This window comes from Heterodontus francisci, unplaced genomic scaffold (genome assembly GCF_036365525.1).
Source record: "Heterodontus francisci isolate sHetFra1 unplaced genomic scaffold, sHetFra1.hap1 HAP1_SCAFFOLD_54, whole genome shotgun sequence".
Lineage (NCBI taxonomy): Eukaryota > Metazoa > Chordata > Chondrichthyes > Heterodontiformes > Heterodontidae > Heterodontus > Heterodontus francisci.
Window position 1 is genome coordinate 657,643 of NW_027140250.1, and position 19,355 is coordinate 676,997.

Consider the following 19,355-nt stretch of genomic DNA (forward strand, 5'->3'; position numbering starts at 1 on the left):
ATAAGGAGAAAGAGGGTAACAAGAGAAAGGATTGGCCCACTGAAGGACAAAGGAGGAATGTTATGCTTGGACTCAGAGAAAATGGGTGAGATTCTAAACGAGTACTTTGCATCGGTATTCACCGAGGAGAGGGACATGACGGATGTTGAGGTTAGGAACAGATGTTTGATTACTCTAGGTCAAGTCGGCATAAGGAGGGAGGAAGTGTTGGGTATTCTAAAGGGCATTAAGGTGGACAAGTCCCCAGGTCCGGATGGGATCTATCCCAGGTTACTGAGGGAAGCGAGAGAGGAAATAGCTGGGGCCTTAACAGATATCTTTGCAGCATCCTTAAACACGGGTGAGGTCCCGGAGGACTGGAGAATTGCTAATGTTGTCCCCTTGTTTAAGAAGGGTAGCAGGGATAATCCAGGTAATTATAGACCGGTGAGCCTGACGTCAGTGGCAGGGAAGCTGCTGGAGAAGATACTGAGGGATAGGATCTATTCCCATTTGGAAGAAAATGGGCTCATCGGTGATAGGCAACATGGTTTTGTGCAGGGAAGGTCATGTCTTACCAACTTAATAGAATTCTTTGAGGAAGTGACAAAGTTGATTGATGAGGGAAGGGCTGTCGATGTCATATACATGGACTTCAGTAAGGCGTTTGATAAGGTTCCCCATGGCAGGCTGATGGAGAAAGTGAAGGCGCTTGGGGTCCAAGGTGTACTAGCTAGATGGATGAAGAACTGGCTGGGCAACAGGAGACTGAGAGCAGCAGTAGAAGGGAGTTTCTCAAAATGGAGACGTGTGACCAGTGGTGTTCCACAGGGATCCGTGCTGGGACCACTGTTGTTTGTGATATACATTAATGATTTGGAGGAAAGTATAGGTGGACTGATTAGCAAATTTGCAGACGACACCAAGATTGGTGGAGTAGCAGACAGTGAAGGGGACTGTCAGAGAATACAGCAGAATATAGATAGATTGGAGAGTTGGGCAGAGAAATGGCAGATGGAGTTCAATCAGGGCAAATGCGAGGTGATGCATTTTGGAAGATCCAATTCAAGAGTGAACTATACAGTAAATGGAAAAGTCCTGGGGAAAATTGATGTCCAGAGAGATTTGGGTGTTCAGGTCCACTGTTCACTGAAGGTGGCAACGCAGGTAAATAGAGTGGTCAAGAAGGCATACGGCATGCTTTCCTTCATCGGACGGGGCATTGAGTATAAGAGTTGGCAGTTCATGTTACAGTTGTATAGGACTTTGCTTCGGCCACATTTGGAATACTGCGTACAGTTCTGGTCGCGACATTATCAAAAGGATGTGGATGCTTTGGAGAGGGTGCAGAGGAGGTTCACCAGGATGTTGCCTGGTATGGAGGGCGCTAGCTATGAAGAGAGGTTGAGCAGATTAGGATTATTTTCATTAGAAAGACGGAGGTTGAGGGGGGACCTGATTGAGGTGTACAAAATCATGAGAGGTATAGACAGGGTGGATAGCAAGAGGCTTTTTCCCAGAGTTGGGGATTCAATTACCAGAGGACACGAGTTCAAACTGAAAGGGGAAAAGTTTAGGGGGGATATGCGTGGAAAGTTCTTTACGCAGAGGGTGGTGGGCACCTGGAACGCATTGCCAGCGGAGGTGGTAGATGCGGGCACGATGGAGTCTTTTAAGATGTATCTAGACAGATACATGAATGGGCCGAAAGAAAAGAGATACAGAACCTTAGAAAATAGGCGACATGTTTAGAGAGAGGATCTGGATCGGCGCAGGCTTGGAGGGCCGAAGGGCCTGTTCCTGTGCTGTAATTATCTTTGTTCTTTGTTCTTTGTACTGACACTCTGAGGGTGCAGCACTCCCTCAGTACTGACCTTCTGATAGTGCAGCACTCCCACTGTCGTGACACTCTGAGAGTGCAGCGCTCCCTCATTACTGACTCAACAACAGTGCATCACTCCCTCAGTACTGACCGTCGCAGAGTGCTGCATTCCCTCAGTACTGATCTTCAGACAGTGCAGCACTCCATCAGCACCAACATCCTGTCACTGCAGCATCCTTCAGTACTGATCCTCCGACAGGGCAGCGCTCGCTCAGTACTGACTCTCCAACAATAGGGCACTCCCTCGGTACTGACCCTCCATCAGTCTGGCACTCCACCAGTACTGACCATCCGACAGTATGTCACTCCCTCAGTACTGACCCTCCGACAGTATCGCACTCCCTCAATACTGACCATCTATTAGGGTTTCGGTGACTGCAGCTTTGATATTAACGGAGGTGCGGGAGCGGGCTGACTGCTGCGAAGTCAATTTCAGTGTCAGTTTAAAAGTGAATTCTCTTTTGTTTTCGGAGGACCAGGGGACTGCTGGGTAAGTAAAAACTATACATTTGTGTTGTTTAAAATCTCTTTCTTTTAGTTTCGGTGGCTGCAGCTTTGATAGTAACGGAGGTGCGGGAGCGGGCTTACTGCTGCGAAGTCAATTTCAGTGTAAGTTTAAAAGTGAATTCCCTTTTGTTTTCGGAGGACCAGGGGACTGCTGGGTAAGTAATAACTATATATTTGGGTTGTGGCTGTACCCGAGACACTACATGTGTAGTGTCTCCCACCCACCCTCCTCCTCTAACCAAAATGAATGACTCTGGTGTGTTGATAAGGTAAGCTTTTTATTAAAGAAGTTCTGTCCGTTGGATGGCTAACCTAACAAGTTTTGACTTTTGGTTTTTGGTTTTTCAGTAGATTTGTTGGGAATTTGGAATAGTGGGAATGGAAGTTAAGGCAGTTGTATGTACCTCCTGCAGAATGTAGGAGGTAAGGGTCGCCAAGAGTGTCCCTGCTGACTGCATCTGCGGGAAGTGCACCCAACTCCAGCTCCTCGAGAACCGCGTTAGGGAACTGGAGCTGGAGCTGGATGAACTTCAGATCATTCGGGAGGTGGAGGAGGTTATTGAGAGGAGTTATGGGGAGGTAGTATCACCTCAGGTAAAAGAAGTAGGTAGATGGGTTACCGTCAGGGGACGGAGAGGGAACCAGCAGTCAGTGCAGGGATCCCCTGTGGCCGTTTCCCTCAACAACAGGTATACCGTTTTGGATACTGTTGCGGGGGACGACTTACCAGGGGTAAGCAATGGGGTACAGGTATCTGGCACAGAGTCTGTCCCTGTTGCTCAGAAGGGAAGGGGGAAGAGGAGCAGAACATTAGTCATTGGGGACTCTATAGTTAGGGGAAAAGATAGGAGGTTCTGTGGGAACGAGAGAGACTCACGGTTGGTATGTTGCCTCCCAGGTGCCAGGGTTCGTGATGTCTCGGATCGTGTTTTTGGGATCCTTAATGGGGAGGGGGAGCAGCCCCAAGTCGTGGTCCACATAGGCACCAACGACATAGGTTGGAAGAGAGATGGGGATTTAAGACATAAATTCACGGAGCGAGGGTGGAAGCTAAGAGTGAGAACAAACAGAGTTGTTATGTCTGGGTTGTTGCCCGTGCCACGTGATAGCGAAGCGATAGCGAGGGAGAGAGAGGAGTTGAACATGTGGCTGCAGGGAAGGTGCAGGAGGGAGGGTTTTGGTTTCCTGGATAATTGGGGCTCTTTCTGGGGTAGGTGGGACCTCTACAAACAGGATGGTCTTCACCTGAACCAGAGGTGTACCAATATACTGGGCGGGAGATTTGTTAGTGCTCTTCGGGGGAGGTGGGGGGGGGGGGGGTTTAAACTAATTCAGCAGGGGAATGGGAACCTAAATTGTAGTGCCAGTGTGCAGAATGTTGAGAGTAGTGAGGTCAGGGATATGGTTACAAGGACGCAAGAGGGCACTGGCAAGCAAGAACCTGGTTTAAAGTGTGTCTAATTCAACGCCAGGAGCATCCGGAATAAGGTGGGTGAGCTTGCAGCTTGGGTTGGTACCTGGGATCTCGATGTAGTGGCCATTTCGTAGACATGGGCAGAGCAGGGGCAGGAATGGATGTTGCAGGTTCCGGGATTTAGATGTTTCAGTAAGAACAGAGAAGATGGTAAAAGAGGGGGAGGTGTGGCATTGTTAATCAAGGAGAGTATTACAGCGACAGAAAGGACGTTTGAGGACTCGTCTACTGAGGGAGTATGGGCCGAGTTTAGAAACAGGAGAGGTGAGGTTACCCTGTTGGGAGTCCTTTATAGACCTCCAAATAGTTCCAGAGATGTAGAGGAAAGGATAGCGAAGATGATTCTCGACAGGGGCGAGAGTAACAGGGTAGTTGTTATGGGGGACTTTAACTTTCCAAATATCGACTGGAAATACTATAGTTCGAGTACTTTCGATGGGTCACTTTTTGTCCAGTGTGTGCAGGAGGGTTTTCTGACACAGTATGTAGACAGGCCAACCAGGGGAGATGCCACATTGGATTTGGTACCGGGAAATGAACCCGGCCAGGTGTGACATTTAGATGGAGGTGAGCACTTTGGTGATAGTGATCACAATTCGGTTAGGTTTACCTTAGCGATGGACAGGGACAGGTATATACCGCAGGGCAAGAATTATAGCTGGGGGAAAGGAAATTATGATGCGATTATGCAAGATTTAGGATGGGTAAGATGGGGAAGGAAATTGCAGGGGATAGGAACAATCGAAATGTGGAGCTTATTCAAGGAGCAGCTATTGCGTGTCCTTGATAAGTATGTACCTGTGAGGCAGGGAGGAAGTTGTCGAGCCAGGGAGCCGTGGTTTACTAAGGAAGTTGAAGCGCTTGTCAAGAGGAAGAAGAAGGCTTATGTTAGGATGAGACGTGAAGGCTCAGTTAGGGGGCTTGAGAGCTACAAGCTTGCAAGGAAGTATCTAAAGGGAGAGCTAAGAAGAGCAAGAAGAAGACACGAGAAGTCATTGGCGGATAGGATCAGGGAAAACCCGAAGGCTTTCTCTAGGTATATCAGGAATAACAGAATGACTAGAGTTAGATTAGGGCCAATCAAGGATAGTAGTGGGAAGTTGTCTGTGGAATCAGAGGAGATAGGGGAAGTGTTAAATGAATATTTTGCGTCAGTATTTACAGTAGAGGAAGAAAATGTTGTTGAGGAGAATACTGAAATTCAGGCTACTAGGCTAGATGGGATTGAGGTTCACAAGGAGGAGGTGTTATCAATTTTGGAAAGTGTGAAAATAGATAAGTCCCCTGGGCCAGATGGGATTTACCCCAGGATTCTCTGGGAAGCCAGGGAGGAGATTGCAGGGCCTTTGTCCTTGATCTTTATGTCGTCATTGTCGACAGGAATAGTGTCGGAAGACTGGAGGATAGCAAATATTGTCCCATTGTTCAAGAAGGGGAGTAGAGACAGCCCTGGTAATTATAGACCTGTGAGCCTTACTTCGGTTGTGGGTAAAATGTTGGAAAAGGTTATAAGAGACAGGATTTATAATCATCTTGAAAATAATAAGTTCATTAGCGATGGTCAGCACGGTTTTGTGAAGGGTAGGTCGTGCCTCACAAACCTTAGTGAGTTTTACGAGAAGGTGACCAAACAGGTGGATGAGGGTAACGCAGTGGATGTGGTGTATATGGATTTCAGTAAGCCGTTTGATAAGGTTCCCCATGGTAGGCTATTGCAGAACATACGGAACTATGGGGTTGAAGGTGATTTAGAGCTTTGGATCAGAAATTAGCTAGCTGAAAGAAGACAGAATGTGGTGGTTGATGGCAAGTGTTCACCTGGAGATTAGTTACTAGTGGTGTACCGCAAGGATCTGTTTTGGTGCCACTGCTGTTTGTCATTTTTATAAATGACCTGGAAGAGGGTGTAGAAGGGTGGGTTAGTAGATTTGCGGATGACACGACGGTCGGTGGAGTTGTGGATAGTGCCAAAGGATGTTGGAGGGTACAGAGGGACATAGATAGGCTGCAGAGCTGGGTTGAGAGATGGCAAATGGAGTTTAATGCGGAAAAATGTGAGGTGATTCACTTTGGAAGGAGCAACAGGAATGCAGAGTACTGGGCTAATGGGAAGATTCTTGGTAGTGTCGATGAACAGAGAGATCTTGGTGTCCAGGTGCATAAATCCCTGAAAGTTGCTACCCAGGTTAATAGGGCTGTGAAGAAGGCATATGGTGTATTCGCTTTTATTTGTAGGGGGATCGAGTTTCGGAGCCACGAGGTCATTCTGCAGCTGTACAAAACTCTGGTGAGACCGCACCTGGAGTATTGCGTGCAGTTCTGGTCACCGCATTATCGGAAGGATGTGGAAGCTTTGGAAAGGCTGCATAGGTGATTTAGTAGGATGTTGCCTGGTATGGAGGGAAGGTCTTATGAGGAAAGGCTGAGGGACTTGAGGTTGTTTTCGTTGAGAGATGGAGAAGGAGAGGTGACTTAATAGAGACATATAAGATAATCAGTGGGATAGATAGGGTGGATAGTGAGCGTCTTTTTCCTCGGAAGGTGATGGCAAACACGAGGGGACATAGCTTTAAGTTGAGGGGTGATAGATATAGGACAGATGTTAGAGGTAGTTTCTTTACTCAGAGAGTAGTAGGGGCGAGGAACGCCCTGCCTGCAACAGTAGTAGACTCGCCAACTTTAAGAGCATTTAAGTGGTCATTGGATAGACATATGGATGAAAATGGAATAGTATAGGTCAGATGGTTTCACAGGTCGGCGCAACATCGAGGGCCGAAGGGCCTGTACTGCGCTGTAATTTTCTACCTGCTACCCCCAATACTGCCAGATCCCTGCTCCCCCTAATGCTGCCAGATCTCTGTACTCCCCAAGGCTGCCAGATGCCTGCTCCCTCCAATACTGCCTGATCTCTGTACTCCCCAATACTGCCAGCTACCTGCTCCCTCCATTACTGCCAGCTCCCTGCTCCCTCCAATAGTTCCTGGTCTCTGTACTCCCCAATACTGCCTGCTCCCTGCCCCCTCCAATAATGCCCACTGCATGCTCCCTGCTCCCTCCAATACTGCCAGCTCCCTGCTCCCGCCAATGCTGCCTGCTCCCTGCTCCCTCCAGTACTACCAGATATCTGTACTCTCCAATACAGCCAGCTCCCTGCTCCCTCCAATAGTTCCTGGTCTCTGTACTCCCCAATACTGCCTGCTCCCTGCTCCCTCCTATAATGCCAAATGCGTGCTCCCTGCTCCCTCTAATACTGCGAGCTCCCTGCTCCCTCCAATACTGCCATCTCCCTGCTCCCTCCAAAACTGCCAGGCCGCTGCTCCCTAAAATAATGCCAGCTCCGTGCTCCCTCCAATACTGCCAACTCCCTGCTCCCTCTAATAATGCCTGATCATTTTACTCCCCAATACTGCCAGCTCCCTGCTCCCTCCAATAATGACAACTGCGTGCTCCCTGCTCCCACAAAAACTGCCAGCTCCGTGCTCCCTCCAATACTGCCAACTCCCTGCTCCCTCTAACACTGCCTGTTCATTTTTCTCCCCAATACTGCCGGCTCCCTGCTCCTTCCAATAATGCCAACTGCGTGCTTCCTCCAATCCTGCCATCTCCTTGCTCCCTCCAAACATGCCATTTCCGTGCTGCCTCCAATACTGCCATCTCCCTGCTCCCTCCAATACTGCCAGCTCCCTGCTCCCACCGATACTGACAGGTCTCTGTACTCCCCAATACTGCCAGCTCCCGGCTCCCTCCAATACTGCCAGCTCCCTGCTCCCACCAATACTTCCATATCCCTGCTACCTCCAATACTGCCAGCTCCGAGCTCCCTCCAAGAATGACAACTGCGTGCTCCCTGCTCACTCCAATACTGCGAGCACCCTGCTCCCTCCAATACTGCCATCTCCCTGCTCCCTCCAAAACTGCCATTTCCGTGCTCCCTCCAATACTGCCAGCTCCCTGCTCCCACCAATACTTCCATATCCCTGCTCCCTCCAATACTGCCAGCTCCGAGCTCCCTCCAATAATGCCATCTCCGTGCCCCCTCCAATATTGCCAGCTCCCTGCTCCCATCGATACTGACAGATCTCTGTACTCCCCAATGCTGCCAGCTCCCTGCTCACTCCAATAATGCCTACTGCGTGCTCTCCGCTCCCTCCAATACTGCCATCTCCCTGCTCCCTCCAGGACTGCCAGATCTCTGTACTCCCGAATGCTGCCATCTCCCTGCTCCCTCCAATACTGCTTGCTCCCTGCTCCCTCCAGGACTGCCAGATCTCTGTCCTCCCTAATGCTGCCAGCTCCCTGCTCCCTTCAATACTGCCAGATCTCTGTACTCCCCAATGCAGGTAGCTCCCGGCACCCTCCAAAACTGCCATATCTCAGCACTCCCCAAGGCTGCCAGATGCCTGCTTCCTCCAATACTGCCAGAACCCTACTCTCTCCAACACGGCCAGAGCTCTGTACTCCCCAATACTGCCAGCTACCTGCTCCCCGCAATACTGCCAGATCTCTGAACTCCCCAAGGCTGCCAGCTCCCTGCTTCCTCCAATACTGCCAGAGCCCTGCTACCTCCAACACTGCCAGAGCTCTGTACACTCCAATATTGGCAGATCTCTGCACTCCCCAAGGCTTCCAGATCCCAGCTCCCTTCTATACTGTCAGGTCGCTACACCCTCTTATACAGCCTGCTCCCTGCTCCCTCCAGTACAGCCAGATCTCTGTACTCCCCAATACTGTCAGCTGCCTGCCCCCTCTAATAATGCCAACTGCGTGCTCCCTGCTCCCTCCAATACTGTTAGCTCCCTGCTCCATCCAATACTGCCAGATCTCTGTACTCTCCGATACTCGCCAGCTCCCTGCGCCCTCCAATACTGCCAGCTCCCTGCGCGCCCTCCAATACTGCCAAATCGCTGCACTACCCAATATTGCAAGCTCCCTGCTGACTCCAATACTGCCAGGTCTCAATACTCCCCAATACTGCCAGCTCCCTGCTCCCTCCAATACTGCCAGCTCCATCCTCCCTCCAATACTGCCATATCAATGCTGACTCCAATAATGCCAGCTCCCTGCTGCCTCCAATAATACCAGATATCTGTGCTCCCCAATACTGCCAGCACCTTGCCCACTCCAATACTGCCGGATCTCTGGACTCACAAATACTGCCAGCTCCCTGCTCCCTCCAATACTGACAGCTCCCTGCTCCCTCCAAAACTGCCAGATCTCTGAACTCCCCAAGGCTGCCAGCTCCCTGCTTCCTCCAATACTGCCAGAACCTTGCTACCTCCAACACTGCCAGAGCTCTGTACACACCAATATTGCCAGATCTCTGCACTCCCCAAGGCTGCCAGATCCCTGCTCCCTCCTATACTGTCAGGTCGCTACACCCTCTTATCCTGCCTGCTCCCTGCTCCCTCCAGTACAGCCAGATCTCTGTACTCCCCAATACTGTCAGCTGCCTGCCCCCTCTAATAATGCCAACTGCGTGCTCCCTGCTCCCTCCAATACTGTTAGCTCCCTGCTCCATCCAATACTGCCAGATCTCTGTACTCTCCGATACTCGCCAGCTCCCTGCGCCCTCCAATACTGCCAGCTCCCTGCGCGCCCTCCAATACTGCCAAATCTCTGCACTACCCAATATTGCAAGCTCCCTGCTCACTCCAATACTGCCAGGTCTCTATACTCCCCAATACTGCCAGCTCCCTGCTCCCTCCAATACTGCCAGCTCCCTCCTCCCTCCAATACTGCCATATCCCTGCTGCCTCCAATAATGCCAGCTCCCTGCTGCCTCCAATAATGCCAGCTCCCTGCTCCCTCCAATACCGCCAGCTCCCTCCTCCCTCCAATACTGCCATATCCCTGCTCCCTCCAATAATGCCAGCTCCCTGCTCCCTCCAATACTGCAAGATATCTGTGCCCCCCAATACTGCCAGCACATTGCTCACTCCAATACTGCGGGATCTCTGGACTCACCAATGCTGCCAGCTCCCTGCTCCCTCCAATACTGACAGCTCCCTGCTCCCTCCAAAACTGCCTGCTCCCTGCTCATTCCAATACTGCCGGATCTCTCCTCCCTCCAATACTGCCATATACCTGCTCCCTCCAATAAGGCCATCTCCCTGCTCACTCCAATACTGCCAGAACTCGGTACTCCCCAATACTGCCAGATCTCTGTACTCCCCAATACAGGGAGCTCCCTGCACCCTACAATACTGCCAGAACTCTGTACTCCCCAATCCAGGGAGCTCCCTGCTCCCTGCAAAACTGCCAGATATCTGTACTCCCCAATTCTGCCAAGTCCCTGCTCCCGCCAATACTACCAGATACCTGTACTCTCCAATACTGCCAGCTCCCTGCTCCCTCCAATACTTCCTGGTCTCTGCACTGCCCAATACTGCCAGCTCCCTGCTCCCTCCAACAATACCCACTGCGTGCTCCCTCCAATACTGCCAGATCTCTGTACTCCCCAATTCTGCCAGCTCCTTGCTCCCTCCAATACTACCAGATATCTGTACTCTCAAAAACTGCCAGCTCCCTGCTCCCTCCAATACTTCCTGGTCTCTGTGCTCCCCAATACTGCCAGCTCCCTGCTCCATCCAACAATGCCCACTGTGTGCTCCCTCCAATACTGCCAGATCTCTGAACTCCCCAATTCTGCCAGTTCTCTGCTCCCTACAATATTGCCAGATCTCTGTACTCCCCAAGGCTGCCAGCTCCCTGCTCCATCCAATAATGCCCACTGTGTGCTTGCTCCAATACTGCCAGAACTCTGTCCTCACCAATACTGCCAGCTACCTGCTCCCCACAATACTGCCAGATCTCTGTCCTCCCTAATGCTGACAGCTCCCTGCTCCCTTCAATACTGCCAGATCTCTGTACTCCCCAATGCAGGTAGCTCCCTGCACCCTCCAATACTGCCATATCTCAGCACTCAACAAGGCTGCCAGATGACTGCTTCCTCCAATACTGCCAGAACCCTACTCTCTCCAACACGGCCAGAGCTCTGTACTCCCCAATACTGCAATCTACCTGCTCCCCCCAATACTGCCAGATCTCTGAACTCCCCAAGGCTGCCAGATCCCTGCTCCCTCCTATACTGTCAGGTCGCTACACCCTCTTATCCTGCCTGCTCCCTGCTCCCTCCAGTACAGCCAGATCTCTGTACTCCCCAATACTGTCAGCTGCCTGCCCCCTCTAATAATGCCAACTGCGTGCTCCCTGCTCCCTCCAATACTGTTAGCTCCCTGCTCCATCCAATACTGCCAGATCTCTGTACTCTCCGATACACGCCAGCTCCCTGCGCCATCCAATACTGCCAGCTCCCTGCGCGCCCTCCAATACTGCCAAATCTCTGCACTACCCAATATTGCAAGCTCCCTGCTCACTCCAATACTGCCAGGTCTCTGCTCCCTCCAATACTGCCAGCTCCATCCTCCCTCCAATACTGCCATATCAATGCTGACTCCAATAATGCCAGCTCCCTGCTGCCTCCAATAATACCAGATATCTGTGCACCCCAATACTGCCAGCACCTTGCCCACTCCAATACTGCCGGATCTCTGGACTCACAAATACTGCCAGCTCCCTGCTCCCTCCAATACTGACAGCTCCCTGCTTCCTCCAAAACTGCCAGATCTCTGAACTCCCCAAGGCTGCCAGCTCCCTGCTTCCTCCAATACTGCCAGAACCCTGCTACCTCCAACACTGCCAGAGCTCTGTACACACCAATATTGCCAGATCTCTGCACTCCCCAAGGCTGCCAGATCCCTGCTCCCTCCTATACTGTCAGGTCGCTATACCCTCTTATCCTGCCTGCTCCCTGCTCCCTCCAGTACAGCCAGATCTCTGCACTCCCCAATACTGCCAGCTCCCTGCTCCCTCCAATACTGCCAGCTCCATCCTCCCTCCAATACTGCCATATCAATGCTGACTCCAATAATGCCAGCTCCCTGCTGCCTCCAATAATACCAGATATCTGTGCTCCCCAATACTGCCAGCACCTTGCCCACTCCAATACTGCCGGATCTCTGGACTCACAAATACTGCCAGCTCCCTGCTCCCTCCAATACTGACAGCTCCCTGCTCCCTCCAAAACTGCCAGATCTCTGAACTCCCCAAGGCTGCCAGCTCCCTGCTTCCTCCAATACTGCCAGAACCCTGCTACCTCCAACACTGCCAGAGCTCTGTACACACCAATATTGCCAGATCTCTGCACTCCCCAAGGCTGCCAGATCCCTGCTCCCTCCTATACTGTCAGGTCGCTACACCCTCTTATCCTGCCTGCTCCCTGCTCCCTCCAGTACAGCCAGATCTCTGTACCCCCCAATACTGTCAGCTGCCTGCCCCCTCTAATAATGCCAACTGCGTGCTCCCTGCTCCCTCCAATACTGTTAGCTCCCTGCTCCATCCAATACTGCCAGATCTCTGTACTCTCCGATACTCGCCAGCTCCCTGCGCCCTCCAATAATGCCAGCTCCCTGCGCGCCCTCCAATACTGCCAAATCTCTGCACTACCCAATATTGCAAGCTCCCTGCTCACTCCAATACTGCCAGGTCTCTATACTCCCCAATACTGCCAGCTCCCTGCTCCCTCCAATACTGCCAGCTCCCTCCTCCCTCCAGTACTGCCATATCCCTGCTGCCTCCAATAATGCCAGCTCCCTGCTGCCTCCAATAATGCCAGCTCCCTGCTCCCTCCAATACCGCCAGCTCCCTCCTCCCTCCAATACTGCCATATCCCTGCTCCCTCCAATAATGCCAGCTCCCTGCTCCCTCCAATACTGCAAGATATCTGTGCCCCCCAATACTGCCAGCACATTGCTCACTCCAATACTGCGGGATCTCTGGACTCACCAATGCTGCCAGCTCCCTGCTCCCTCCAATACTGACAGCTCCCTGCTCCCTCCAAAACTGCCTGCTCCCTGCTCATTCCAATACTGCCGGATCTCTCCTCCCTCCAATACTGCCATATACCTGCTCCCTCCAATAAGGCCATCTCCCTGCTCACTCCAATACTGCCAGAACTCGGTACTCCCCAATACTGCCAGATCTCTGTACTCCCCAATACAGGGAGCTCCCTGCACCCTACAATACTGCCAGAACTCTGTACTCCCCAATACAGGGAGCTCCCTGCTCCCTGCAAAACTGCCAGATATCTGTACTCCCCAATTCTGCCAAGTCCCTGCTCCCGCCAATACTACCAGATACCTGTACTCTCCAATACTGCCAGCTCCCTGCTCCCTCCAATACTTCCTGGTCTCTGTACTGCCCAATACTGCCAGCTCCCTGCTCCCTCCAACAATGCCCACTGCGTGCTCCCTCCAATACTGCCAGATCTCTGTACTCCCCAATTCTGCCAGCTCCTTGCTCCCTCCAATACTACCAGATATCTGTACTCTCAAAAACTGCCAGCTCCCTGCTCCCTCCAATACTTCCTGGTCTCTGTGCTCCCCAATACTGCCAGCTCCCTGCTCCATCCAACAATGCCCACTGTGTGCTCCCTCCAATACTGCCAGATCTCTGAACTCCCCAATTCTGCCAGTTCTCTGCTCCCTACAATATTGCCAGATCTCTGTACTCCCCAAGGCTGCCAGCTCCCTGCTCCATCCAATAATGCCCACTGTGTGCTTGCTCCAATACTGCCAGAACTCTGTCCTCACCAATACTGCCAGCTACCTGCTCCCCACAATACTGCCAGATCTCTGTCCTCCCTAATGCTGACAGCTCCCTGCTCCCTTCAATACTGCCAGATCTCTGTACTCCCCAATGCAGGTAGCTCCCTGCACCCTCCAATACTGCCATATCTCAGCACTCAACAAGGCTGCCAGATGACTGCTTCCTCCAATACTGCCAGAACCCTACTCTCTCCAACACGGCCAGAGCTCTGTACTCCCCAATACTGCAATCTACCTGCTCCCCCCAATACTGCCAGATCTCTGAACTCCCCAAGGCTGCCAGATCCCTGCTCCCTCCTATACTGTCAGGTCGCTACACCCTCTTATCCTGCCTGCTCCCTGCTCCCTCCAGTACAGCCAGATCTCTGTACTCCCCAATACTGTCAGCTGCCTGCCCCCTCTAATAATGCCAACTGCGTGCTCCCTGCTCCCTCCAATACTGTTAGCTCCCTGCTCCATCCAATACTGCCAGATCTCTGTACTCTCCGATACTCGCCAGCTCCCTGCGCCATCCAATACTGCCAGCTCCCTGCGCGCCCTCCAATACTGCCAAATCTCTGCACTACCCAATATTGCAAGCACCCTGCTCACTCCAATACTGCCAGGTCTCTGTACACACCAATACTGCCAGCTCCCTGCTCCCTCCAATGGTGACAGCTCCCTGCTCCCTCCAAAACTGCCAGATCTCTGAACTCCCCAAGGCTGCCAGCTCCCTGCTTCCTCCAATACTGCCAGAACCCTGCTACCTCCAACACTGCCAGAGCTCTGTACACTCCAATATTGCCAGATCTCTGCACTCCCCAAGGCTGCCAGATCCCTGCTCCCTCCTATACTGTCAGGTCGCTACATCCTCTTATACTGCTTGCTCCCTGCTCCCTCCAGCACAGCCAGATCTCTGTACTCCCCAATACTGTCAGCTGCCTGCCCCCTCTAATAATGCCAACTGCGTGCTCCCTGCCCCCTCCAATATTGTTAGCTCCCTGCTCCATCCAATACTGCCAGATCTCTGTACTCTCCGATACTCGCCAGCTCCCTGCGCCCTCCAATACTGCCAGCTCCCTGCGCGCCCTCCAATACTGCCAAATCTCTGCACTACCCAATATTGCAAGCTCCCTGCTCACTCCAATACTGCCAGGTCTCAATACTCATCAATACTGCCTGCTCCCTGCTCCCTCCAATACTGCCAGCTCCCTCCTCCCTCCAATACTGCCATATCCCTGCTGCCTCCAATAATGCCAGCTCCCTGCTGCCTCCAATAATGCCAGCTCCCTGCTTCCTCCAATACCGCCAGCTCCCTCCTCCCTCCAATACTGCCATATCCCTGCTCCCTCCAATAATGCCAGCTCCCTGCTCCCTCCAATACTGCCAGATATCTGTGCTCCCCAATACTGCCAGCACCTTGCTCACTCCAATACTGCCGGATCTCTGTACTCACCAATACTGCCAGCTCCCTGCTCCCTCCAATACTGACAGCTCCCTGCTCCCTCCAAAACTGCCAGATCTCTGAACTCCCCAAGGCTGCCAGCTCCCTGCTTCCTCCAATACTGCCAGAGCCCTGCTACCTCCAACACTGCCAGAGCTCTGTACACTCCAATATTGCCAGATCTCTGCACTCCCCAAGGCTGCCAGATCCCTGCTCCCTCCTATACTGTCAGGTCGCTACATCCTCTTATACTGCTTGCTCCCTGCTCCCTCCAGCACAGCCAGATCTCTGTACTCCCCAATACTGTCAGCTGCCTGCTCCCTCTAATAATGCCAACTGGGTGCTCCCTGCCCCCTCCAATATTGTTAGCTCCCTGCTCCATCCAATACTGCCAGATCTCTGTACTCTCCGATACTCGCCAGCTCCCTGCGCCCTCCAATACTGCCAGCTCCCTGCGCGCCCTCCAATACTGCCAAATCTCTGCACTACCCAATATTGCAAGCTCCCTGCTCACTCCAATACTGCCAGGTCTCAATACTCATCAATACTGCCTGCTCCCTGCTCCCTCCAATACTGACAGCTCCCTCCTCCCTCCAATACTGCCATATCCCTGCTGCCTCCAATAATGCCAGCTCCCTGCTGCCTCCAATAATGCCAGCTCCCTGCTCCCTCCAAAACTGCCAGATCTCTGAACTCCCCAAGGCTGCCAGCTCCCTGCTTCCTCCAATAATGCCAGAACCCTGCTACCTCCAACACTGCCAGAGATCTGTACACTCCAATATTGCCAGATCTCTGCACTCCCCAAGGCTGCCATATCCCTGCCCCCTCCTATACTGTCAGGTCGCTACACCCTCTTATCCTGCCTGCTCCCTGCTCCCTCCAGTACAGCCAGATCTCTGTACTCCCCAATACTGTCAGCTGCCTCCCCCCTCTAATAATGCCAACTGCGTGCTCCCTGCTCCCTCCAATACTGTTAGCTCCCTGCTCCATCCAATACTGCCAGATCTCTGTACTCTCCGATACTCGCCAACGCCCTGCGCGCCCTCCAATACTGCCAAATCTCTGCACTACCCAATATTGCAAGCTCCCTGCTCACTCCAATACTGCCAGGTCTCAATACTCCGCAATACTGCCAGCTCCCTGCTCCCTCCAATACTGCCAGCTCCCTCCTCCCTCCAATACTGCCATATCAATGCTGCCTCCAATAATGCCAGCTCCCTGCTGCCTCCAATAATACCAGCTCCCTGCTCCCTCCAATACCGCCAGCTCCCTCCTCCCTCCAATACTGCCATATCCCTGCTCCCTCCAAAACTGCCAGATCTCTGAACTCCCCAAGGCTGCCAGCTCCCTGCTTCCTCCAATACTGCCAGAACCCTGCTACCTCCAACACTGCCAGAGCTCTGTACACTCCAATATTGCCAGATCTCTGCACTCCCCAAGGCTGCCAGATCCCTGCTCCCTCCTATACTGTCAGGACGCTACACCCTCTTATCCTGCCTGCTCCCTGCTCCCTCCAGTACAGCCAGATCTCTGTACTCCCCAATACTGTCAGCTGCCTGCCCCCTCTAATAATGCCAACTGCGTGCTCCCTGCTCCCTCCAATACTGTTAGCTCCCTGCTCCATCCAATACTGCCAGATCTCTGTACTCTCCGATACTCGCCAGCTCCCTGCGCCCTCCAATACTGCCAGCTCCCTGCGCGCCCTCCAATACTGCCAAATCTCTGCACTACCCAATATTGCAAGCTCCCTGCTCACTCCAATACTGCCAGGTCTCTATACTCCCCAATACTGCCAGCTCCCTGCTCCCTCCAATACTGCCAGCTCCCTCCTCCCTCCAATACTGCCATATCCCTGCTGCCTCCAATAATGCCAGCTCCCTGCTGCCTCCAATAATGCCAGCTCCCTGCTCCCTCCAATACCGCCAGCTCCCTCCTCCCTCCAATACTGCCATATCCCTGCTCCCTCCAATAATGCCAGCTCCCTGCTCCCTCCAATACTGCCAGATATCTGTGCTCCCCAATACTGCCAGCACCTTGCTCACTCCAATACTGCGGGATCTCTGTACTCACCAATACTGCCAGCTCCCTGCTCCCTCCAATACTGACAGCTCCCTGCTTCCTCCAAAACTGCCAGATCTCTGAACTCCCCAAGGCTGCCAGCTCCCTGCTTCCTCCAATACTGCCAGAACCCTGCTACCTCCAACACTGCCAGAGCTCTGTACACTCCAATATTGCCAGATCTCTGCACTCCCCAAGGCTGCCAGATCCCTGCTCCCTCCAATACAGACAGCTCCCTGCTCCCTCCAAAACTGCCAGATATCTGAACTCCCCAAGGCTGCCAGCTCCCTGCTTCCTCAAATACTGCCAGAACCCTGCTACCTCCAACACTGCCAGAGCTCTGTACACTCCAATATTGCCAGATCTCTGCACTCCCCAAGGCTGCCAGATCCCTGCTCCCTCCTATACTATCAGGTCGCTGCACCCTCTTATCCTGCCTGCTCCCTGCTCCCTCCAGTACTGCCAGATCTCTGTACTCCCCAATACTGTCAGCTGCCTGCCCCCTCTAATAATGCCAACTGCGTGCTCCCTGCTCCCTCCAATACTGTTAGCTCCCTGCTCCATCCAATACTGCCAGACCTCCGTACTCTCCGATACTCGCCAGCTCCCTGCGCCCTCCAATACTGCCAGCTCCCTGCGCGCCCTCCAATACTGCCAAATCTCTGCACTACCCAATATTGCAAGCTCCCTGCTCACTCCAATACTGCCAGGTCTCTATACTCCCCAATACTGCCAGCTCCCTGCTCCCTGCTCCCTCCAATACTGCCAGCTCCCTCCTCCCTCCAATACTGCCATATCCCTGCTGCCTCCAATAATGCCAGCTCGCTGCTGCCTCCAATAATGCCAGCTCCCTGCTCCCTCCAATACCGCCAGCTCCCTCCTCCCTCCAATACTGCCATATCCCTGCTCCCTCCAATAATGCCAGCTCCCTGCTCCCTCCAATACTGCCAGATATCTGTGCCCCCCAATACTGCCAGCACCTTGCTCACTCCAATACTGCCGGATCTCTGTACTCACCAATACTGCCAGCTCCCTGCTCCCTCCAATACTGACAGCTCCCTGCTCCCTCCAAAACTGCCTGCTCCCTGCTCACTCCAATACTGCCGGATCTCTCCTCCCTCCAATACTGCCATATCCCTGCTCCCTCCAATAAGGCCATCTCCCTGCTCACTCCAATACTGCCAGAACTCGATACTCCCCAATACTGCCAGATCTCTGTACTCCCCAATACAGGGAGCTCCCTGCACCCTACAATACTGCCAGAACTCTGTACTCCCCAATACAGGGAGCTCCCTGCTCCCTGCAAAACTGCCAGATCTCTGTACTCCCCAATTCTGCCAAGTCTCTGCTCCCGCCAATACTACCAGATACCTGTACTCTCCAATACTGCCAGCTCCCTGCTCCCTCCAATACTTCCTGGTCTCTGTACTGCCCAATACTGCCAGCTCCCTGCTCCCTCCAACAATGCCCACTGCGTGCTCCCTCCAATACTGCCAGATCTCTGTACTCCCCAATTCTGCCAGCTCCTTGCTCCCTCCAATACTACCAGATATCTGTACTCTCCAAAACTGCCAGCTCCCTGCTCCCTCCAATACTTCCTGGTCTCTGTGCTCCCCAATACTGCCAGCTCCCTGCTCCATCCAACAATGCCCACTGTGTGCTCCCTCCAATACTGCCAGATCTCTGAACTCCCCAATTCTGCCAGTTCTCTGCTCCCTCCAATAATGCCAGCTCCCTGCTCCCTCCAATACTGCCAGATATCTGTGCCCCCCAATACTGCCAGCACCTTGCTCACTCCAATACTGCCGGATCTCTGTACTCACCAATACTGCCAGCTCCCTGCTCCCTCCAATACTGACAGCTCCCTGCTCCCTCCAAAACTGCCTGCTCCCTGCTCACTCCAATACTGCCGGATCTCTCCTCCCTCCAATACTGCCATATCCCTGGTCCCTCCAATAAGGCCATCTCCCTGCTCACTCCAATACTGCCAGATCTCTGTGCTCCCCAATACTGCCAGCTCCCAGCTCCCTCCAATACTGCCAGAACTCTATACTCCCCAATACTGCCAGATCTCTGTACTCCCCAATACAGGGAGCTCCCTGCACCCTACAATACTGCCAGAACTCTGTACTCCCCAATACAGGGAGCTCCCTGCTCCCTGCAAAACTGCCAGATCTCTGTACTCCCCAATTCTGCCAAGTCTCTGCTCCCGCCAATACTACCAGATACCTGTACTCTCCAATACTGCCAGCTCCCTGCTCCCTCCAATACTTCCTGGTCTCTGTACTGCCCAATACTGCCAGCTCCCTGCTCCCTCCAACAATGCCCACTGCGTGCTCCCTCCAATACTGCCAGATCTCTGTACTC